At 36.9% G+C, this 24599-nt stretch overlaps 1 long non-coding RNA gene and 1 other non-coding gene across 2 annotated transcripts in view; both read left to right on the top strand.

The window, feature by feature from the left end:
* Positions 1-24599, top strand: part of LOC132654727 (uncharacterized) — a 341596-nt gene that overhangs the window by 48383 nt on the left and 268614 nt on the right. The gene's annotated exons all lie outside the window — the stretch shown is intronic.
* On the top strand, positions 21577-21722 carry LOC132654954 (small nucleolar RNA SNORA48). Its single transcript, XR_009592555.1, has one exon. It is a non-coding gene; the product is annotated as a small nucleolar RNA SNORA48 (small nucleolar RNA).

The following is a 24599-nucleotide window of genomic DNA, read 5'->3' as shown; positions in this document are numbered from 1 at the left end:
TTTAATTTTACTAGAGGTTATAGAGGTTTGTTTAAATTACTTATCTAATCATGATCTAACTCTGGTATATGGTGTTTTCAAAAAAAAAAACTAATCTACTTTTCCTTATGAATTTGCTCAGCATCTGTTGTCATGCTGTTGTTTTTTTCCCCCCTTTTTGTTTCTAATTTTGATAATCTGGATATTCTATTTGTGCCTTTAGTCAGTTTGGATAAGTGCTTGTCTATCTCGTCAATTTTCTCAAATAACCAACTCTTTTTTTGCTTGTTTGTTTCTTTCTTTCAATTTTATTGTTCTCATTTTTTCTATTTCATTCATTTTGTGTCATCTACTCTGCTTGTGTGAGATTTATCTTTTACTTATATATTTTTTCTTTTTCTTTGTTTTTCATTTTTTTCTTTCATTTTTTTGTTGTTGTTTATATCTTTCAGCTGTACACTTAACTTGCTAGTGTGAGATCTCTCCAGGCTTTTATGTTGTTCTCTATGTAGCAACAGTCTTAATATCAGTAATCTAAATTAAAGAATATTTTATTTCTCACTACAAAACTCTAGAGAGACCGAGAGATGGTTTAACAGTTAAGAGTACCTGCATGTACCAAACAGTTTCTAGTATCTCAGTCAGGAGGCTTAAAACCTTCTGTCTCCAGACAAATCTTTAAAAAGAACAAAACTCCAGAAAATTTATATATTTGCAAAAAGGCACATATCCAACAATATAAGAATAAGAATATCTATCAACCACTTAAAAATCATATGCATGATGGTCACAGTGATGCACACCTGTAATCTTAGTATTCTGAGAGACAGAAGGAGGTGGATTGTTGTGGATTCCTGGTCTACAACGTGAGTCTAGGACAGCCAAGTCTACACAGAGAAACCCTCTCTCTCTCTCTCAAAAAAAAAAAAAAAAAAAAAAGAATCACAGGCATGCAGAAGAATGGAAAAAGAACCAATAATGAAAATGATCAATGAATCAAATCTGCCACATAGCTGACACAGATGTTCAAATTAGCAAACAATTACAATAAAAGAACTATTACCACTCTATTCCATATGTTCTAAAGTTAAGTAGGATATGGAATATATTCAAAAGAAGATAAATAAACCTCTAAGAGATGAGAATCAGTGTCAGAGATGAGGATTTAACTGCAGATTTGATTTTGCAGAAGAAATTACTCAAGTTGAATAGACAAAAATGAAAAAATACTCAAACAAAACAATAAAATGTTATTTAGAAGGGAAATGACCCTCAGCCAATGTGAAACTGTGTCCAGAAGACTGATGTATTTGGGACCGGAATATCCAAAGTAGAGGGTGGAAAAAATAAAGACGTAATTACGGAAAAACACAGATGGTGGGAGGGGATGAGAGAGACGCTAAAATCAGGATATAAAATGAATAAGTTGTAAAAAAAATAAAAATAAAATAAAATCAGATTAAAAAATAAAAATAAAGCACCAGTAATAGAAAAATAAGGGGATAGGGGCGCAGCTTAGACTTTTTCAAGCCTGACGAGTACTATACTCTGATCTATCCCAAAAAGCTTCATGCACCTGAGAGAAAAATATAAAGGAAATTGTGTTAAAGCTTATCATAATTAGATTGCTTAAAGACTGACAAACAGAAAATGTGAAGAGCAGCCAGAGCCATATAAATGTTATATGTAGAAAAAAAAAAAAACAGAGATAAGGATAATATTAAATTTCCTGTGAATTCAATCATTTTACTGGAACAAAATTCTCAAAGTAATAAAAGTCTCAGAATCAGGCTGCCATACTAGATATTATAAATACACACACATTATATAGATGTGTAGATACCAAGTTTTATTTTCCCCAAAGAAACAGCCTACTTTCCAATTCCTCACTTCTTTCCCAGAAATAGCTGACAAATTTCATCTCCTATAGATTCTGAATAGTTTATTTAAATGCAATTGCACACTACATGCTCACCCATAGTGATTTACTCCCTTACTCTGATGATTTCAGGTTCAGCCATGCGGTAGAATATATCAACATTTGATTCTTTATGTGGCTGAGCAAGATGCCACTGTACAAATAGAAGCTTTGTGTATTTATCAGCTGACTTTTTCATTTTAAAACTATTATGAGTAGTGTTATTATGATAATATATGTATATCATATTTCATATTTTCAATAATCTTATATATATAAATGTAAGAATAAAACTAGTGTGTTCAAGGATAAATAGATTAATTTATCAAACATTTTCTGCAGAAGCTGCAGCACTTTGCAACTTCCTTAGTAATGTATGGGGATTTTAAAATATAAAAATCTTTGACAAGACTCTCTAATGTTTATCATTATGTCCATGTTCATAGACTTAATGTTATATTCTGGACTTTTATATTTTCTACCAAGTAATGTCATTTCCTATTTTTGATGACCATTGCATTTATATTTAGTCTGAAGAGAATGGCCTTTTCCTGTTTTAAAGTGTAATTCTTTGTCTTTTTATTGTGGAAATAAATAAGAACTTTGTATAGATCCAGAGTACTAATCTTTTATCAGATATATGATTTATGAATATATTCTATTCTGTAAGAACTCATTTCATTGCATACTTTGAACTATAAGTTGTTTTCATTTTATAAAGTTTTATTGCTAATTTCCATTTTGTTTATGTTTCAATGTATGACTTCTCAGAGAAAGCAACTTTTGAAGATACATTTAAAGAAATATAAATTAAAATTTAAATTCTAAAAAAATAATGTATATAAATTCTAAAAAAATTAATGAATAATGTATATTCCTTCAAAATATCTTAAAAGATATCCTTCCAACAGGAGGAAAACGGGATTTAGTAGGAATATGGATCTACACAAAGCTGTAAATTCTAAAACTTCATATGAATGTCTCAAAACACAATTTTTATAGTTTAATTTCTGTAGCATTGCTAAATAAATAATAAGCAAGTTCTTGTGCCATTTATAACATGAAAAAAAGATAGCAACATGTTACTTACCTACAAAACCCCAGACTTATGTGTCTACACGAAATTACATAAAGCATCAGTGAAGTTAAAAGTATATATAATAAGTATGAAGCAATCAAGCTCAATATCAGGGCAATAGTTTATAATCAAAAGTAAAACAGTAGAACAGTAAGAATATACAGTTTTGAAGGATACAGGAAAAGAGGGGAGAGGCAAAGATTAGAGAAAATTGAGAAAGAAAAGGGGTTAATCTAGGCATCAGAATAACCCTACTCAATGGAAACATTCTATTCAGCACAATTATAGTCTTTATAATGATAAATAGCTTAGATAAATGAATATATTATTCTGTTCTAAAAAAGATCTCAAAACAGACAGACTCTGTAACTGCAATGTTATAAGCTGCATAGTGTTAATGCTATCCTAAAGGAATTTCAAGTGCTTATTTCATGTCTTGAAATGTAGACTTCAGAACAAGGAATATGGCAGAAATAAAGTAGACAACATGAAAATAAAGTTACTCAAGCTAACTTACTGATAGAAAAGAAAACTGAGAAAAGAGGAAACATTGTGTCCAACAAATAAGTAATCTCACACAGGAGAGATTAAAGGAAGTTTTAGCACCATAACTGTGCAGTCAAAGAAGATAATCTCCAGTGAAAAAAAAAGAAAAAAGAAACAAACTGCTTCAATAAAGATCAGATTTGAAGTCATATGTATGAAAGTGATTTTATTAAAAATTGTTATCTTACTCATAAGTTTTAAGTCACTTAGAAATACTCAGGTAAATGCCAGGTTTGAGATTGTAAACAGGTTTGAATTGATTGTCTCTAAGTGTGAGAAGGTCAACAGGTTGAGAAAAGACTACTATTTTTAGCAACAATATTTAGAGAGTTTTTGATATTTAAAAGCCAAGCATCCTGGACAAATAAAATTCTAGCACTTGATTGTGGAGGAGGGGGATTCAGAATTCAAGGTTTTCTCCGCCTACATAGAGACATCAAGACCAGCTTGGGCTACCTAAGACATACATACATGCATACATACATACAAACACACAAACATTCTTTCACCAAAATTAACCAGAATATCTTATTATAATTTTTATACCGACTTTGTTTTTTTTATTCTTTATTAATTACACTTTATTCACTTTGTATCCCCCCTGTGGTTCCCTCCCTCCTCCAGTCCCAATCCCTCCCTTCCTCCACACTCTGCATGCATGCCCCTCCCCAAGTCCACTGATAGGGGAGGTCTTCTTTTCCTTCCTTCTGATCCTAGTCAATTAGGTCTCATCAGGAGTGGCTGCATTGTCTTCTTCTATGGCCTGGTAATGCTACTTCCCCCTCTGGGGGAGGTAATTAAAGAGCAGGCCAATCAGTTCATGTCAGAGACAGTCCCTGTTCCTATTACAATGGAACCCACTTGGATAATGAACTGCCATGGGCTACATCTGTGCAGGGGTTCTAGGTTATCTCCATGCATGGTACTTTGTTGGAGTATCAGTCTCAGGAAAGACCCCTGTGCTCAGATTTTTTGGTTCTGTTTCTCTCCTTTTGGAGTTCCTGTCCTCTCCAGATCTTACTGTTTCCCATTTCTTTCATGAGATTCCCTGCTTTGAATTGCGGAACTTACATTCCATCAAGGAAATTTATGTATATAGGAATATATTAAGACACATTGTGAAATTCCTTTAAATTTGTACACCATCAAACAAACTGTTCCTAATCAATGGCTTCCGAGATCTGCTAAGTAAGCTTTAAGAGAAAAATTTTGTACTATTCCAGACAAAATATCCATACCAACTTAATAAATCACTCTTGGAAGTATGTTTTCATCCAGCAACATTCTAGACAGTTTTGTCATCCTTAGAATTTATAGAACAATAATTTTTCTTTTAGTAATAAACTTATTCAAGGATTTTTAGATCGTGGAGAAGACATCATGGTATATAGTATACAAATTGAAAGAAATTTCTTTTTTTTTTGAATTTTATTTTTTTCTTATCAGTTACATTTTATTAACTCTGTATCCCAGCCGTGTCCCGATCCCTCATTCCCTCCCAATCCCTCCCTCCCTCCCTCATCTCCACCATGCCCCTTTCCAAGTCCACTGATAGAGGGGGACCTCCTCCCCATTCATCTGATCCTGTTTTATCAGGTATCTTCAGGACTGGCTGCAAAGCCCTCCTCTGTGGCCTAACAGGACTGCTCCTCCCTTTGGGGGTGGGGAGGCCAAGGAGCCAGTCATTGAGTTCCTGTTAGAAATAGTCCTTGTTCCCCTCACTTTGGGAAACCAATTGCTTACTGAGCTACCACAGGCTACATCTGAGCAGAGGTTCTAGGTTATATCCATACATGGTCCTTGGTTGAATGTCAGTCTCAGAAAAGACCCTGTGCCCAGATATATTTGGTCCTTGTGGAGCTCCTATCCTTTCCCCATCAGACTAACACCCCTTCTTTCTTATGATTCCCTGTACTCTGCCAAAGGTTTGGTCATGAGTCTTTGCTTTGAAAACACTGCTAGTTAGAGTCTTTCAGATGCGCTCAGTAGACTCCTGTCATACGTTCAATGCACATCCCATCTGTCTTTCTAAATGAGGATTGATCATCTTACCCCATGTCCACTCAATTGATTATCTTTTTTAGGTGTATAGATTTCATTGTTTATCATATCTTATAGGTCTATATAAGTGAGTATATCCCATGTTTGTCTTTCTCCTTCTGGGATATTTCACTCAGAATGATCTTTTCTAGATCCCACCATTTGCCTGCAAATTTCATGATTTCCCAGAAGACTTATTGTTGTCCTGAGTACCAAATGTTTTTCTTTTGGGAATCTTCTACTTACTGGTTATAAGTGCATTGGTGTGTGAAAATTAGTTACAAATACTCTGTAACTTTTAGGATTTCCATTAATTTTATTATTGTTTTAAATGGGGGTTCAGGTCAATTCTTGTTTTATTCCTATCAGTAAGTCATCAGAAATTACAATTACCTTTATTCTAGTGTTTGATTAATTTTACAAATACCCTATTTAATGTTCAAGGGAGTTTAAATTGTACCATCTAAAAAATATTTTAATTCAGGACAATTATTCTGTGACACTGATAACTACATTGTTTTCTCTATAGAACTGTAGCACTTGTTCAAGATAAAGGGTTTTAGCACAGCAAGAAAGAAAATCTATCCTACACAATATAAAAGTACTAAACTCTACAAACTTTCTTACAAAGTGTTTATGTTAGTGTGAACGAAGAGATGCAATGGTTAGCTATTTAGAATCATAATATATATCATGTTTATATGTATATTTTATACTTTATGTCAAATTTACTACAATATGATTTAAGACACAAGATCATTTTTGCACTTAAACATCTGAATTGCTAACACTTTGACTGACACATGGAATACTTTTAGGACAGAGCTTCAGCCAAAGTTTATTTAAAGTCAATTGTATGTCTGCTTACCAGAGTGACACGTATTCATTACTGTAGATTATGTCTGTTGGTTTTAGAATTATATACATATATGTATATATATCATATATACAATAAATATTTATACCCACATGAATATATATGTGGACATATATAAATATCCATAGAGCATGTGCTGTGTCTTTTCTGAACCCTTCATACAGCATAAAGTTTCTTTTTAAAAATTTATTTATTTATTACAATTTATTTATTTTGTATTGTAGCTGTAGACTCCTAGTCATCTCCTCCCAGTCCCACCCACTCTCCCTCTTCTCCCCTTATGCCCTTTCCCTAGTTCCCTAATAGGGTGGGCCTCCTCTCCTTCTATCTGACCCTAACCTATCAGGTCTCATCAAGGCTGGCTGCGTTATCGTCCTCTGTGGCCTGACAATGCTGCAGCTCCAGAGGGAGATTAAAAAAGAGCCAGTCATCAAGTTCATGTCAGAGACAGTCCTTACTGTCTCAGAGACAGTACTCCTTACTGAGGAAACCACTTGAAAACTGAGCAGCCTATGGGCTTCCTCTGAGCAGGGGTCTAGGTCCTCCCCATGCATGGTCCTTGGTTGGAGTATCAGTCTCTTCAGGACTTCCTGGGCCCAGGCTCTTTGGATCTGTTGGTCTCCTTGTGGAGCTCCTGTCCCCTCTAGGTCTTTCTAGCTTCTTCTTCTTCTTCCATAAGGCATACAGTACTCTGCCCAAATTTTGGCTGCAAGTCTCAGTATCACCTTCAATACCCTGGTGGGTAGAGACTTCCAGAGGTCCTCTGTCCTATTACTTTTCTTCTCCTACTTCTTATGTCTATCCCATTTGCCCTTCTGAATGGAGGTTTCAGCCTCTTCCCTAGGGTCCTCCTTGTTGTTTAGCTTCTTTGGGACTATAGATTTCAATATGTTTATCCCATACTATATGACTAATATCCACTTATAAGTGAGTATATAGCATGTGTGACTTTCTGCTTCTGGGATACCTCATTCAGGATGATCTTTTCTAGTTCCCACCATTTCCCTGCAAATTTCATGATTTCCTTGTTTTCAACTGCTGAGTAGTAGTCCATTGTGTTAAATGTGTCACAATATCTGTATCCATTTCTCTGTTTTGGGACATCTAGTTTGTTTCCAGTTTTGGCTATTACAAATAAAGATTCTATGAACATAGTTGAGAAACTGTCCATATTGAAAGATGAGGCATCTTTTGAGTATATGCCTACGAGTGGTATAGTTGGATCTTGAGGTAACGCTATTCCTCATTGAGAAAGCCCCAGACTGATTTTCAAATTGGTTGTAAAACGTTAAATTTCCACCAGTAATGGAGGACGGTTCCTCTTTCCTCACATGTCTAGCATGTGCCATCCCTTGAGTTTTTTATCTTAGCCTTCTTATGGGTGTGAGGTGGAATCTCAGGGTCTTTTTGATTTGCATTTCCCAAATGACTAAGGATGATTAGCATTTCTTTAAGTGTTTCTCTGCCATTTAATATTCCTTTGTTGAATAATAGTACCATATTTTAGAATGAATTTTCATTTGGTTTTCAAGGTAGTATGTCATTATTATCAATGCTGGTTATTATTAGTCTTTAACTTTGTCTGTTTTGAGGTACCACTGAAAACATTGTGGTCCGTAATGACTGCTGATCATATGATATTGAGCATTATGTCATTCCATATTGGCTATTTATAGATTGCTGGTATAATGTTCATGTGGAATGTATACAATTTACTCTTGTTCATTCAAATGCTGATTTCTTTACCCCACTATCTGGTTTCAATCTGGACATTGCATTGTGATGTTTATTCTAAGCACCACCAGTCTCAAGCTTGTGTAAACATGCCACCATTTGTTCTCTGTAGTTTCAATAAAACAACCTGCCAATGCTGTGTAATGGAGAAAAAAGGGTGGAACATCCTGGTCTGGAGGGGAGGAGAAGGAAGCAAGTGGGAGGAGTCTGAGAGCAGAGATCAGCAGGAAAGGGCTTGGAACCATGAGGAGAGATGAACTGACCTAAGATATGATTAAAAGCAAGTATAATGTGGGAAATCTAAATGGGAGGAAACTATGTGGGCTTGGAGGTTTAGGATGGAGTAACTATTGTCCAGCATTGTGCTCTAGGTTAATTATATAAATCCTAGTCCCTGTGCAGTGATTTGTGTATACAGCTGGTTTAGGAATAACTGATGCTTAACTAAAGGATAAATCAAAGATGAATATTAATAAACCACAACAATAGACATTTTGGGGTATAGTCTATGTTTAAAACATTTTCACATTTTAAAATGTAGTTATTTATTTTTCTTAATTAAGTTTCCTTCTTAACATTCCTCTTTAGTCAGACTCCTTCCTGCCCATGTCCATGCACTCTATACCATACATTTGTTTTCATATTAATTTTTACCCACCGAATTTAATCTGGCCATCTGTTTGACCATGCATTTGAAGCTACCTTAGTAGGTGGATATCACCCGGATCATGGAGGCTCAACAGTGGTTTTTTAAATGAATCCAACATCTTCCCCTAGAATCTATTATGGCCATGTTGTAAGACTTATTAATAGATAAGATGGATGGAATATTTTTTATTTTAAGTACATGTGCTGAGAAATTTATTTTTGCTCCTGTTGTCTGTTAGAGGATATTTAATTTTTGCAATATGTTGTTTAATTCATTTTGAGAATGTCATACATACATTATATTTTGATCATATTGCCTCTCACTATCTCTTCCTAGACCTTTTCCACCCTACTTGCTGCAGTTCCATACAACTTTCTATCTTCTTATTTTACTTTAGTTTTATAATCCACTGAGTCCAATTAGTACTGCTATCATGAAGCAGGTATAGAGTTGTCCACCGGAGCATGAGCAACCTACCAGTGGCCAATTACTTGAAGAACACTGACTCTCCCTTCCCCATTGGCCAACTGTCAATAGCTGTTATTCCAAAAATTCAGTCATAGCTTTTAATAAGGATTTAGTTACAAGTTTCAAATACTTACTAAAAGGGGCTCATGAATCGAACAGATAAAACCTACACTACCATAATAAACAGATACTTAAAAATTACTTTAAGATGTCCTCCAACCCCTCCATTTTCCATATATAGTCTGTAGGAATATGGAACTATGAATAGTGTGAAGACTTTGAGGTGACTTCTAGTAAATTATTTTTAACATCAAATACTAAAATATCCAGGTTTCACAAAATAGTGGCCAATTGTTAATAGAGCCATGGGAATAAAAATGACATGAAGTAACAGTAGGAAAAATTTTGCTTCCTCTCCAAATAGCATCTTTGATGAAAGTTTTCTAATTGATCAACATCAGACATTAAAGGTATTAGGGCTGAAATTTGTTATCATTGTGGGACAAAGATCCCAAGAACCACTGGATAAAAACAGATTCTGAATTAGAGTGTTAGTATTAAGCCAGCCAGAGAATGTTTGGAGAGAAGTAATTCTCATAGAGCAACCCAAGTTGCTTTCTGCAGGAAGCTTCTAAAGGCAAAAAAAAAAAAAAAACATATCTGGTTGTAGTTAATGGGGAAAGAAGAGTAAGGGAGAAGTGTTTGTTTGTTTGAAGATTCATATTTACATATTTTAATTTTTAATACATTTATTTATTCACATTAGGTCCTGATGGCAGCAGAGTTTAACTGAAGCAAAAAGCAGCAAGCAGTTGTCTGTGTCATCTTAATCTCGGGTTCCTGGGATAGGTTTGGGTAATTGTCTGAGGAGCTTTCTCATAGGACAGAGTGCAAGTGGAGGCAGGGTAGCTCCGAATCAGACTTTAGCTGGCCACATCAGGGACAAGATGGGGGAACTTTGGATCCATCCCATTCCCCACAAGTCTTAGGAAAATCTGAGTCAAATCATAGACACATCCTTCTTTAAAGGTGGCCTAAGGATGATTAATTTGAATGAATTAACCTTTTGTTTAACATATTCACCACATATTTTAAAATGCAGACTGTTAATCCAATCAGCATGATAATTAGAGGCCCAGCCCACGCTGATAGCAGAGTATTTGGCCAAGGATACCAAGAAAACAGCAGACTGGTATCAATTCTCATGTCTCTGTCCTTATTTTCTATTTTTTCATTTTTGTTTTTAGATTTTTCCCTAACCATGCCAAGATTTTTCTCTAATTACTATTGATCAATTAGGTTAGAAACAACATGTTTCTCCCAGAGCCATATATTATACCCCCTGTTCCATAAGGAGTAAGTCTGATCCTCTACAATTCCGTAAAAGCATGTGGTAAGGAAATTAAACTGTTACCCTATCTCAGAATGGAATCTTCTAATACCTCTACTCCTGAACAACCTGTCTGCTAAGAAATCTAGGCCCAGTGATCTTTTCTGAGAATGATACTCCAATGAAGGACCATACATGGAGATAACCTAGAACCCCTGCACAGATGTAGCCCATGGCAGCTTAGTATACAATGGGTACCCTAGTAAGGGAAACAGGGACTGTCTATGACGTGAACTCAGTAGCTGGCTCTTTAATCACCTCCCCCTGAGGGGAGAAACAGCCTTACTAGGCCATAGAAGACAATGCAGTCAGTCCTGATGAGACATAGGATCAGATGGAAGGGGAGGAGGACTTCCCCTATCAGTGGATTTGGAGAGGAGCATGGTAGGAGATGAGGGAGGAAGTGTGGCATTGGGAGGGAATGAGGGGGGGAGTATAGCTAGGATACAAAGTGAATAAAGTGTAATTAGTATAAAAAATTTTTAAAAGATTTCTGTTTCCCATCATAAAGGCTATGAGTCTATGGCTATTAAGCCAGCATGGGTAGAATGAAAATAGACATAGATCTTTTGGTTTATTTTTATTTGTAGTCCAGTGTTCATACTATAATATATTTTTCCTCTTCTTCATTATATGCTTGGGGCAGGATGTGTTCTAAGACACATAAACTAGTTTTTTTTTTTTCAATTTGGAAATAATCAGAAAAAGCACATTTAGTCAAATTATTAATACACATCCACCAGGTAGTTTCAGGGGCCTTCTACTATTGCCATTGCCCAGATGAGTTTACCTGCAAAGCAAAATAGCAGACATTAGAGTAAGAAGATGTATCTAGCTTAAAGATCTTGGATATTGGACAATGTCCAGTCCTTTGAAAGTCTTCTAACATTATTTTGGTCTATCCCCACTCCCAGTGAGTTTTGTCAGGCATTGAACTGATTTCCTATCCCTTTGTACAAAGTACAGCAAGGAATTTAAACACAACAGTCAAGTAAACTGTTCATTATAGCCTCCCTCTGGATCTGTACATTTGAAAGCAGAGTTCACTCACCTTTGCCAGGAGAAGGAGAAGACTGAAGAAAGTATTTTTCAAGTCCAAGACTATATGTATTCACCTTTTTATCCGGAGGAATCAAACTCTGAATGTGTGGGTTTCAGACCTTAGGAGGATGAATGGTCTGCTCCTCCTCCTCCTCTTCCTCTGCCTTTTCTTTCTCCTTCTGCTTCTGCTTCCTCTCCCTTAGTCCTGGACAGGCCTATTGTCATGGGTTCTTGATAGGCAGGAGAAGTGTGTTTCACAGTAACTGGCTGAATGACCAAGAATACTTCCCTCTCTGAATTGGGTGATGTGAGTAGCAATCCTTTTATTTGCTTCTAGAGCCGTTGCTTGACTCTGACAGATGTAGTGGAACTTATTATCTGAACAACTATAGGTGCTTGGTGCTTAACCTACCCTGGGGAGTTGATATCTGCTCATTCTCCAGGGAATCTCTGCTATAGTTCTTAGAGATAGTATGATTGTTTTCCCAAGATAGAGTGGGGTTTTCTATCAGGAGGTAGTTTTCTGAAAGTGGGCATGCCAATAAAATTCAGTTAAATGTCTACATGCCCAACTGTGCACTTTATTAGCAAAGAAGATGGTGACTTTGTGTTTATAAAAAAGATCCTGCCTTAGAAGAGGATGAAGACCATCAGGCATGAACAAAAGCAGATGGGTTTTTAATGCCTTTTCCAAGATCAATGGAGTGAGCAAGGCAGTAGACCAGGGCTAATAAGGCAGTTTTTTTCCTGTAACCCCTAAACTGCAATATTTTGGTCAGTCAGCTTTTAATTAAAGAACTAAATATGTCACCCCTGTGTCAACTAAAAAGTCAATTGCTTTGCTCCCAACTTTGAGTATCACCCTAGATTCATGGGGCTCAAAGTGTAGGAGCTGTGCACCTTCATTTTTCCCAATGAAATATCTGTGGGGTCATTCTCTGTCTGATTGTACATTCATTTTTCTGATGGTCTTTTACCTTACAAGTGGCAATTTGTCCTTTTAATATGGCTGAAGAAAATCCCAGCAACCTTCTTCCTGATTTTCACTCCAGAATAGTCAGTTCTCCAGGCGAGGTCTCTCATAGGGTGACCATTATGGCTCTGGTCAACTTCTTTTTTCTCTCTTGGTTATCCCCCTGATTAGTAAACACTTTCTGATCTACCTCCAGTAACTAAGGTCTACCCATACCTTCAACACTTTCTAATCTCTGTAAATATTTCGTAATTTCTGGAGCTGATTGGGTCACAAGAGCAATATTAAACACCAGCACTTTGTATTCATTCTCTGACGCCTCTGAGTCCATGGATGCATAAGTTCATAGGTCTTTAGTAGGCTTTTTAGAAATACAGCTTACACTGTAAGATTCCCCATATGATCCTATTCACATTTGACAAATTTGTGGGTTTCTAAACTTTTGTTTGGACCACAACCACCTAAGTCTGATGGCAGGTGCACAGAGTCTCCTTATCTTTGTCAGTGTTAGGATCCCAAATGGGTCCATTGTAGGAGAATAAATCTCTATATTAAAAAAAATTATCATCCAGAAATCTCCGTCTGAGTCCAAGACTTAACTTCCAATTTTACGTGGCCCAGTTCTTCCAAAGTAAACAAAATGGCCAATAGCTGTTGGTGATAGTCCCATGACAGATGGTTTGTATAGAAAACAGTCTTGAGAGATGAGTGGCTGGGGTTTTCATAGAAAGTGGGTTCTGAAATTTCCAATTTTACAAGTCACTGGCTGAAAAAGGAACATATACTATATGGATCTGGAGGTTCTCACTGAACCGGGGGACTTCTCCCTTGTGTCCTTCAGTTCAAAATGTTTGTCAGGGGAAGAGAATAGCAGAAACTACCAGATCTTTGAGTTGAGTTGAGTTGAGTTGAGTTGAGGGAATTCAGGGAATTAGGGATGTCAATTGATACTTCAGCTAAATTCTGTTATTGTCATGGGGCAAAGACCTCAAAGACTACTGAAAAAAAAATAGATTCTAAAGTTGAGAGGCTTCATTAAGATGGCCAACAACTCCCTAGAGAGAAATGATTCTTACAGTACAGCCCTAACTGCTTTACCCAGGAGCCTGTTAAAGTCAAAAAACCATAACAGAAGCAAAAATTAGTAATTGACTGCGACATCTTGACCTCAAGTCCTTGGGACAGGTTTGGGTCATTGTCTAAGAAACTTTCTCAGAAGAGAGGGTGTAAGTGGAGGCATGGTAGGTCTGAGTAAGACTTTAGGTGGCTACATCAGAGACAGAAGTGAGGAAACTTGGCCTCCTCACCATGTAGCTTTCTTTCACAAGTTATAGGGAGACACTCAAAGGTTTCCACAAAATGTGAGGTAAGATGGTTGTTTCTGGACAAAATGAAATAAAGAAACCTGAAAAGTAAAAGAAAATTGACTGTAGCAGGAAAAAAAAAAAATCAAGGAGATTTTCCACATATGCACTCCAGGCTGCTGTCTTAGTCATGTGATTGGAATGAATCCATCAGTTTCTTTAAACTCACCAGCCAATTTAATCTAACACCTGTTTTGGCTACTTTCTTTCAGGTTCAGATTTGACTGTGAGCATCCAAATATAGTTTCTAATGTTATGCAAAAAGGATTGAAGTTTGTTCAGCCTTATAATGCACACAGTCTGTTATTTTCCTCATTGGCACCCCTTAGTTCACTCAGTTAAGTTAGCCTCTTTGCAAATATATGAACTTTTTTGCACATTAAGATGACTTGAGAGTGATGAAATAGTTACCCGATTGTTTTCAAAGTGTAACTGTTGCATGTTGCCTAAACTTTAAGGACACTAAAAAAGCATTATAAATTGTAATGGCCACCATCGAGGAAGCACTTAAATGGTGAGGTTCTCACTTAATAGTACAACAGAAAGGTTTAGAATAAAAACAAGCAAACACACCCACGAGGAGTTGAGGGTAGGAAATAATCAAACTCAGGACTGAAATCAATAAATTAGAAAGAAAAAGAATAACACAAATAATCAACAAAACCAAGAGCTGGGTCTTTGAGAAAATCTACAAAATAGACAAACCCTTCGCCAACACCCCAGCACCAGTTAATAGAGAAAGAAGGTTAGTGGGGAGAAGTGGTATAGTTCTCTTTAGCTACTTGCTGCTGGTTAGGGTGATTGGGTTCCTGAATGATTCTACTTCCCTTCCAAGATGCTGAGCTTAGGTAGTGTAGAAAGAAAGTTAATAAGAATGGGGTTTTATACCTTGTTAGATGTAGTTCCTTGGGGGCAATTTCCCTCTTTGTGTCAAGATTTCAGCCGTACAAACAGCAAAAAGCAACAGCAACAGCAAACAGAAACCAAAAACAAGCACCATCACCAACAGCCCTCTGCTGCAGTTAGGGGAGAGCCAGCACAAGAGCTGCAAACCCAAGGGCAGCAGAAACAGCCATAGCAACCTTGAAGTATTCTCTGAAGCATTTTTCTCTAATAAAATCTCTCCTCCCCTATCAGTGGACTTGGAAAGGGGCAGAGAGGAGATGAGGGAGGGAGGGTGGGGTTGGGAGGGAATGAGGGAGTGGGATACAGCTGAGATACAGTTAAAAAATGTAACTAATAATAAAAATAAAAATAAAAAAGAGAATCTCAAAGTGATGTGAAGTAAAGTGATGCAAAGTGAGATCATGTACCTCTCAGGAGGATGCTATCAGCTATGGACAAAGCATTTCTGCATCTCACACTTGGTACTATAACAAAAACAAATTCATACAGCACAACCAAAATTTCTACTACAACCTACAAGTTGATATCTGTTGTGATAAATGAATATAGCATTAAAAATACTCATAATAACATTGCTCTATATTCATATATCAGTTTAATGAGCTCTTATTCAGAGCTCATTAAAGAACTTCCTCTTGTAGTAAATGGGAACTAGCACAAAGATCCACAAAGGGGCACTGGGCAGAGAATGAGATACTTTGGAGCACTGAATCCTAAGTGGGATATCTTCATGAAATCTTTCCTCTCCAGGGTCAGGGAGCTACAAGGAGGTGGCAGAAAGATTGTAAGAACCAGAGTGGATCGATGACAGCAAAAGAAACAATGTCACAGTGACACTGTGAGCACGGCCAGACAATATGTCTCTACTAGAGGACAGATATTAACACCTAGAATTATAATCATTTGATGGCTACCAAAATGCCATCACAAAAACACAGTGACTATCATCCAGAACAATGTTTCCATTAGAGCCCAGCCATCCTACTAAGGTAGGCCTTCAAACTTGCAGCAATAAAGCTGAAGAACAAGACAAGGATTTCAAAATAGCTTTATGAATATGCTCAAGGCTTTAAAGAAGATAAATCCATTAATAAAATCTATGAAAACACAGTGAAGTGAAATGAAAACCTACCAAGACGTGAAAGTGGAAACAGAATCAATAAAGAAAACCCAATCTGGGGAAAAGTTAAAAAAAAAAAAAACAAAAACACCAAAAAAAAAAAAAAAACAACTAAATTGGGAACCTGAAAAGAAACTTCAGAATCCTCACTAATAGAACACAAGAGATAGGAGAGAAACTCTCAGACATTGGAGATAAGTGAGAAGACATGGATACTCTGTTAAGAAAAATGTTAAAACTTTACAAATACAGGCATAGAACATCATAGGAGAAAATTTTCCTAAAGAAATCTATTAAGATACAAGAAGCATACAGAATAAAAAATATACTGAACCAGAAAAACAAATTTCTAGCAACACATAATAATCAAATGACTAAACATACAGAACAAAGAATACTGGAAACTGCAAGGGGAAAAGGCTAAATAAAATATGAAGGGAGACATAACAGAATAACATGTAAATTTTTAATGTAAACTTTAAAATCCAGAATAGCCTGGACAGATATTTTCATAAGTCCTAAGAGACCATTGGCGTCAGTCCAAACTACTGTACCTTGCAAAACTTCAATCAAAATAGATGGATAAAAGAAAGTCATTCCACAATAACACCAAATTTAAGCAGTATATATCTACAAATCCAGCTATACAGAAGGCAATAGAAGGAAGACTTCAACCGAAACAGGTTAAACACAATTTAGAAATCATGGGAAAGAAGTAATTTCAGACAAGCAAATCAAAAGGAGGAAAAGACATATAGAAACAAAAAATACCAGAATCAACCAACAATCATCATTGATAACTTTCAACACTGATGGGTTTAATACCCAATAAAATTAAACAGACCAGTACATTAGATATAAAAAACAGGATCCATCATTCTGCAGCATCAAATAAACAAACCTTAACATCAAGGATAGAGATCACCTTGGTGTGAAAGAACAGAAAGATATTACCAGCAAATGGAACAAAAAACAATACTTGTGTAGCCATTTTAAAAACTGACAAAATAGGCTTCAAATCAAAATGAGCCTGAAGAGGTTGGGAAGGACACCATACAATAATATAAAAAATCCATTAAGAGGTTATTAAAACTCTAAACATCTATGTACCAAACAGAAGGGCAACAGAGTTAATAAGATAAACATTGCTACAACTAAAATCACATATTGCCCATTACACAATGATAGTGGGTAAGTTCAATACCCCACTCTTGCCAATACAGGCCAAAACATTCAGAGAAATGCCTAAACTAAATGACTTCACAAACCAAAGGAACCTAACAGGCATTTATAGAACCTTTTACCCAAACAAAAAAGAATGTATATTATGCTCAGAGTTGTTGGTATTATGTTCTTTTGGAATGTATACACCTTATCCTTGTTCATTCAAATGCTGATTTCTCTCCCCCACTATCTGGTTGCAATCTGGACATTGCATTGTGATACTTATTCTAAGCATCACCTGTCTCAAGTTTGTGTAAACATGCCACAACATGTTTACATTCATTTGTTCTCTAAACTGTCAATTGAAACAACCAGCCACAATGGTGAGCAATGGAGAGGAAAGGGTGGGACTCCTCAGAGTGGGAGGAGAGGAAGGAGCAGGAGGAGAGAAAGGAGAAGGAGGGAGAGGGAAGGAGCCAGAGGAGAGGAAGGAGAAGGAGGGAGAGGGAAGGAGCCAGAGGAGAGGAAGGAGTAAGAGAAGAAGAGCAGAAGCTGGGAGAGCAGAGGCTGGAGGAGAGTTCTTGGAACAAAGTGTTTTAGGATGGAGTAATTATTACCCAGCATTGTGTTCTAGGTTAACTAAATAAATCCTAGTCTGTATGTGCTGATTTGGTTATACAGCTGTTTAGGATTAACCGCAGCTTAACTAAAAGATATTTCAATAGTGGAGTAGCGGAATGACACGCAATGCTCTTAATTTATTGCTTTTACTTTATTATATTATGAAACTATAGTATTATAGTTTCATATATTATGCTCATGTATTATATTTCATATATTATGATTAGGTTTTAATACTACTGATAACATTCCTTTTTATGATTGTTGTGTCATTAACTGTGGTTAGGAGCTTGTATTCATTTGAGTAATTAAATGGGCAGATTCACTTTTTGTTTCCTTATCTTTGAAAATATTTCAGAATTTTACCTGTGTTATTAAACATTTGAAATAAATAAAAACATCTGAAACTAATACTTCCTTGGTGAAAACATGTTAAGTATTTTTATGTATCATTTATATTTTTCATTTGTTTATGAAGAAGTTTAACTTTTCATCTTTCTAGGAAAGATCTAAATTTCCAAACCAATTGACATATGTTGTCTGTAACATCATCTTATTTTTTTTTAATCTCATCTCCATCTGTTCCTCTGGTCTCTTTCTACTTAGTTGTTTATTCTTGGCTTGTGTGTTTATTTTTATGAATCAAGCTTTATGGAAGCTTTTTAGCAGACAGTAGACTATGGGCATTATTATTATTGTTTTTTTTTTTTTTTAGAAAGAATGGTTTATTGGTGATCAAATTGCCAAGACAGTTGGGGACACGAAAAAGATAAGCAAAATAACAGAAAATCCAGCAGACTTTATGTCATAGTCAGCAAGGTCTTTGAGCCGACACAGGCTGCTCAGCTTGACAGAAATGCTTAATTTAAACCTCTGTGTACCCAATAACAATCCTTCTGTTTTCCCAGTTAGAGTCCTTCTGTTTAAGACATTGTCGCTAGCCTGGTGGCACATGCCTGTAATTTCAACACTTGAAATATGAAGGCTAAAGAATCAGAAGTTTAAGGTCATCCTTGGCTGTAGAGCAAGTTGAAACCAACCTGGGATGCGTGAGATTCCTTTTTTTTTTTTTTTTTTTTTAATGCAGTTTATTCAGGAACATTGAACAATCCTCGGACCCTGGGGAAAGCCAGCCCACAGCTTAAATAGCCTCTGGGTAGCCAACCCAGGCATGCCACGTGGGCAATGCAGATAGGTCCACATACATGGAAGCAAGCCAGATCCTTGGCCTTAGCCAAATGTGGAGTTGTTCGTGACAGAGAGCACTCACCATCGGGAAGGTGGAAGGCGGAAACCAGCTCCATCTTTAAGGCATAGCATTCCGCAGCTCTCTACAGTTCCCCCTTATTGTTTTAGACGCATCAGGCAAGAGTAGAGGTCTGATCTCTGATATTAGAAATAACTTGGGACTTTGTACCGATGTTCATTTAGGTGTCATCCCCCCAAAGAGCATCAGACCCGTCTGATACCTTTTTCTCAGAGGCGGGACCTGGGGCATCAACCCGCATGCAATCAGACATGCTCTTCTCTGGGTCGAAAGCGGCTGACCCTGAGTGCAGTGCTTAGCCTCGCATCCTGAGTGTATCATTATAGCTTTTTATGGTATCCAACCATGCTTGGGGAGAATGTCCTGCTTCAATGGCTGTAAAGGCCTGAATGATCATGGCTGCATCACACTGTTGTGAGACTCTAATCTTGCATATATACCACAGGCAAACCAAGGAGACCAACACCAGAAGGCCTGCTAATGCTCCCATGCCCTACCATTCCTTCAGATGATTCATGGCTGCAGCAATCCATGTTGATAATCCTGTGGCTAGTCCTGCGTCCACTCTGGTAGAATTTACTGTGACAATGGCCACTCTCAGCTGCTCCATGGTAGTATCGAATTCTCCAGTCAAATTACCTAAAATATAGCTCGACAATTGTTTAGACAGATTTGCAGCACAGGAAAAATTCTCATGTTGTATGCTAGTGTCACAAAGTCCAGCATACTTTCATTGACAGCCAGGTTGAGCGATTTGCCATAGGGTATCAATTTGCTCCTGCAAGAGGTCAATCCTCTGATTGAACACCATCAAGCTTCCTTTTAGTTGAGCATTAATTCCTTTATGTACAACTAATGCATGAGCTACATTGGCTAAATGATTATTCAGGGTCTGAGCAGTCTGCCCAGTATGACTCATGGCTAATGCCTTGGTGGTAGCTCCAACAGCCGCCAATGAGATGGTAGTAACAATGGTGGCTGTAGTTCCAAGATCCCTTTTCTGTCTGAAGAGAGTCATAGCCTGAGGGGCATCAATGGGCACAGACACCCAGTGAGGCATGCGAGTAACCAGGGCATACCTAAATTTACTAGCATTCCAGCATTGGGCAAAAAAGCAAGTATCATTACCACAATTACTTGGCTCTATCTGGCTAATAATGAATAAAAATGGGGGATATAGACAAACAGGTGTGGGCTTATAGGAAATATTATGAGAAGCCTTAACCCCTTGTTGGAACATCCTGCGTCAGTTCTAGAACTAGCAGTGGTGGTGTCCGAGGTCTGAGTAGGTTCAGGAGACCATTGCCCCCAGGGGCGAGACGTGCTCCATGCCAATTGACTAACTCCATGTTTTCCTCCAATTTTGAAAGTCATTTAAGGTTCTTAAATTATTTTTTTCCCTTTTTTTTTTAAATTTTTCATCAATTACACTTTATTCATTCTGCATCCCCCCATAAGCCCCTCTCTCCTCCCCTCCCAATCCCACCCTCCCTCCTCCTTATTAATTCTTGAGATTGTGTCTTTATTTTCCATCTTACTAACTCAGGCTGAATCTCATCCATGTTTCTTTCCATCAAACTTCCTTATGTTTATTGTGCTGTTCTTTCTTACATTTTTCAGAAGAAAATGTTATGGTCACTAAATTTGAACTTTCCTTCATTTCAAAGATTAGCACCTGAAACTTTCCCTCTAAGTTATGCTTGATTCTACTTCAGATTGTAATAATAATTTCGTATTTTGTATTTCTATGTTGATTTCTTCCTGTTGGTACACAGTTTAACTTTATATATATATGTACATATATGATATGCATACACGCACTATTTTTTATTTTATTACATTTTAAAAATTAGAATATAAATATATCATTTCTCCCCTCCACTTTTCTCCCTCCAACCCCTTATAGGCTTTCTTGCTCCTTCTCTAATTTATGGCTTCACCTTTTTTAGCTGTTATTATTATACACACTCACACACACACACAAATATAAAACTATAATCTGAGTAGTACATTTAGTGGTATTTTATGAACATAATTTTAGGACTAAAGACTTGGCTTTATACAGCCACTTAGAGAGCTCCTTCCTGGCTAAGAGTACCTCTTCTGCCCTTGCTTTACTTAGTTTGCTGTAATTCTTTGTTAAGGTGTGGAACTCTGATCTGATCTTTGTTCTCTAAAAAACACTTTTGGCCTCTTCTTCCTCCATGTTTCCTAAAGGTGCAGGAAATATGTTGTCAATGTATCAGTTGGAGATGGGTATCACACCATCACTGTTTTTCTGTATTTTGACTAGTTATCTGTTTTAAAGACAAGTTTCTTTGGTAAGAGTGAGAGCTCTGCTTATCTGGAGGTGTAAGGATAAGTACTTAAAATGCGCTCATAATTATTCTAAGTTAGTGAAGAGGCAGGAGTAGGTTCTTCTCTAAAATCAATGACCTCCAGACCCTTGAGACCATGGGTAAAGAAACACTTTGTTAGTGGTGTTACTCTTATATCAGTCAAGGGCAGAGCAGATGGCAGTCTTTTGTTTACCCTAGCTTGATGCCTGGCTTGGTATTCCAAGCTGTTTTATGCCTATGACTCATAAAAATGAAATGAAATCAAATCCAGGAGGCACAATATGAGAAGATAAAGTCAGAGACCCACAGACAGCCATGACATCCACAGACCTGTCCTGTGACACATGACACAGCTGAGCTTAGACACCTGCTTTTATTATATGAAACCATCTTCAAAATTCTGTATTAATAAGATCTGTGGTTCTCAATGTATTTTTTCTCTTCCCAAATAGTTCTAGAATATGAGGATGCTTGAAATCAAACTAATCTTCTTCTGACTTTCATGCCATTACTGTCAAGAAATTCAGGAGTATATCTTTTGTATGCATTCTTTTCTATTTGCAAGTAATTTTACCATGCATCTTCACTGTTTTTTTATTTATGATTTTCTTCTTCATAAACCACTTCATTTAGAAGAAACTTGGCAGTCGCTGTAAGAAGAATTTTTTCCACATATGTTCAAAATCTGACACTTCAGAACTTGCCCTTATTTGAAAAGATAGTTATTGTAAGTGTAAATTAATCCTGGGAAACTTATAATGTTGTTGAATAAACTCTTAGTGCAATAGGATAGGTATCTTTAAAGAAGACTTATCAGACGGTAGAATTACAAGAGAAAAATGGTATGTAACTACAGAGTTGAGACAGAAATTACATAGCTGAAATCTTGGAATAAAAAGAGCTATAGAAAGCCCTCAGGATCTCAGATGAAAGGGAATTTTTATTCCCCTAGAGGAAAAAGAAAGATCATCTTTTTACTTCATTGATTTTGAATTTGTGTCTTTCAAACCCATGAACCAACATTTTGTTGTTGTTTTAAACCATGAAGAGCATGCCACTTCATTCTAAAAGCTGCAGAGTAGTAATATAAGGCTAGTTATTTCAGTTTTGGAGGCTTGAAAGTTCCCTTATTGTACCTTTATTTTTGATTGTGAACCTATTTCTCCAGCCCAGCCATCTTCATCATCATCATCATCATCATCATCATCATTGTTGTAACTGTTGTTTTGAGATAGAGTTTATCTCTGTAACAGCTCTGGCAGTCCTGGAGCTAGTCTTGTAACCACACTGGCTTTAAATTCACATAGATCTGCCTCCCAAGTGTTGGGATTAAAAGCATGTGCTATGATGCCAGGCCTCATTTATTCTCAAATGATAAGTTTACCAAGAATATAATTGTATACCTTATTACCCCATGCTGATGACGTCATCATCCCATCTTCTGACTTCCTGTGTTAATTAGTGTTTTTGGTGTCCTTATCAAGGAGGTCATCATCATCATTCTCACCAAGAAGGTCATAGATTTCATCTACGTTTAAAATTCTTGCAATAAATTGTAGTCCTCATGATCAGGAACCTTGCTCTGAGAATTTTTTTTAATAATGTCAGAAACTGCATCCATAATATCTTACCAAATGTGATTGCCTAAACATCAATGGAACAAAGGCAGCAATAGATATGCTGATCTGGACAGGGGAAAGCTGCAAGCTTTGGTATATTCTTCAGTGCCACTTCAATGTGGAAGCACTGAGTTTTCATAGAGTTAATGCATCAGAAAAAAAGCTAGGAAGAAGAAATGATCTAAAGTTTGGTGTTTCAGAGAAAGAGGACCAGTATCACCCACATGTAGGAAGCAAGAAGAAACAGTATTAGAAACATAAAGTGTCTTGACAAAAGCATCTGGCATGGAGTAGCTGATTGAACAAACTGACAGGAACAAAGTTCTCAAGCATGTTCGTAGCAGCTTTATTTGAAAGAGCCAGAATCTGGAAACAACCCAGATGTTCCTCAGTTGAGGAATGGATAGAGAAATTCTGGTACATCTACACAATGGAATACTACTCAGCAATTAAAAACAAGGAAATCATGAAATTTGCAGGCAAATGTAAGGAACTAGAAAGATCATCCAGAGTGAGCTATCCCAGAAGCAGAAAGGCACACATGGCATATACTCACTTGTAAGTGGACATTAGACATATAAGATAATCATACTATCATCTGTACAACTAAAGAAGCCATTTTACCCTGGGTAAAATGTTCAATCCTCATTCAGAATTGCAAACAGGGTAGACCTCAGAAGATGAAGAAAACAGGGAACAGGAGCATACCACAGAGGGCTTCTGAAAGATTCTACCTAGCAGGGGATTAAAGCAGATGCTGAGACTCATAGCCAAACTTTGGGCAGAGTGCAGGGAATCTTAGGAAAGAAGGGAGAGAAAGGCCTGGGGAAGGGGGGAGCAAGAGCTCCACAAGGAAAGCAACAGAACCAAAAAATCTGGGCCCAGGGTTCTTTTCTGAGACTGACAAAAACGCTAGTTCCAGGCATTGGAAAATCCCCTTGAGTTGTTCAAGGAAGTTCAAAAATAATATGGGCTGATGTTGCCCTTAATTTCCATGGAAAACTTGAAGCAAAAACACTGTTGGTAAAGACAGCACACATTTCAGAAACCAAATCTGGAGAAATGGGACTAGCGCTCACTTACAATTCCTCTCAAAGGACTAGCTCTTATAATAGCTGAAAGTTCTTTGCAAGTTGGGAAGAGAGAAAAGCAGCCAATAGTCCTACCCAGACATAATGCCACAAAAATTCTCTGCATGACCAGATATCCCCAAGGGTGAAGAAAGTAACACTCCTACTTTGGCTCTAACCAACAGCTTTTTCGTTGGACTTAAGGGCCACTCAGTAGAAGGTAATGCATGCCTGGTGTTGTAAACCTAGTCAACAACTTATGGTTCCCAACACATGGACCTTAGAAGAAAACTTAGTGCTGCCACTTCCCTAAACCATTATAATTACAAGTTGAATTCTAAATACACAGATAATTATAACCTTACTGTTCACCAAAGAAGTTTCCTTTTGTGGCAGATAGAGTCTGTTACATGTCTCTATGCCTCATCAAAATGCA

The sequence above is a fragment of the Meriones unguiculatus genome, chromosome 6, assembly GCF_030254825.1.
Source record: "Meriones unguiculatus strain TT.TT164.6M chromosome 6, Bangor_MerUng_6.1, whole genome shotgun sequence".
In the NCBI taxonomy this organism is placed as follows: domain Eukaryota; kingdom Metazoa; phylum Chordata; class Mammalia; order Rodentia; family Muridae; genus Meriones; species Meriones unguiculatus.
This window is presented reverse-complemented; position numbering and strand designations above follow the sequence as displayed.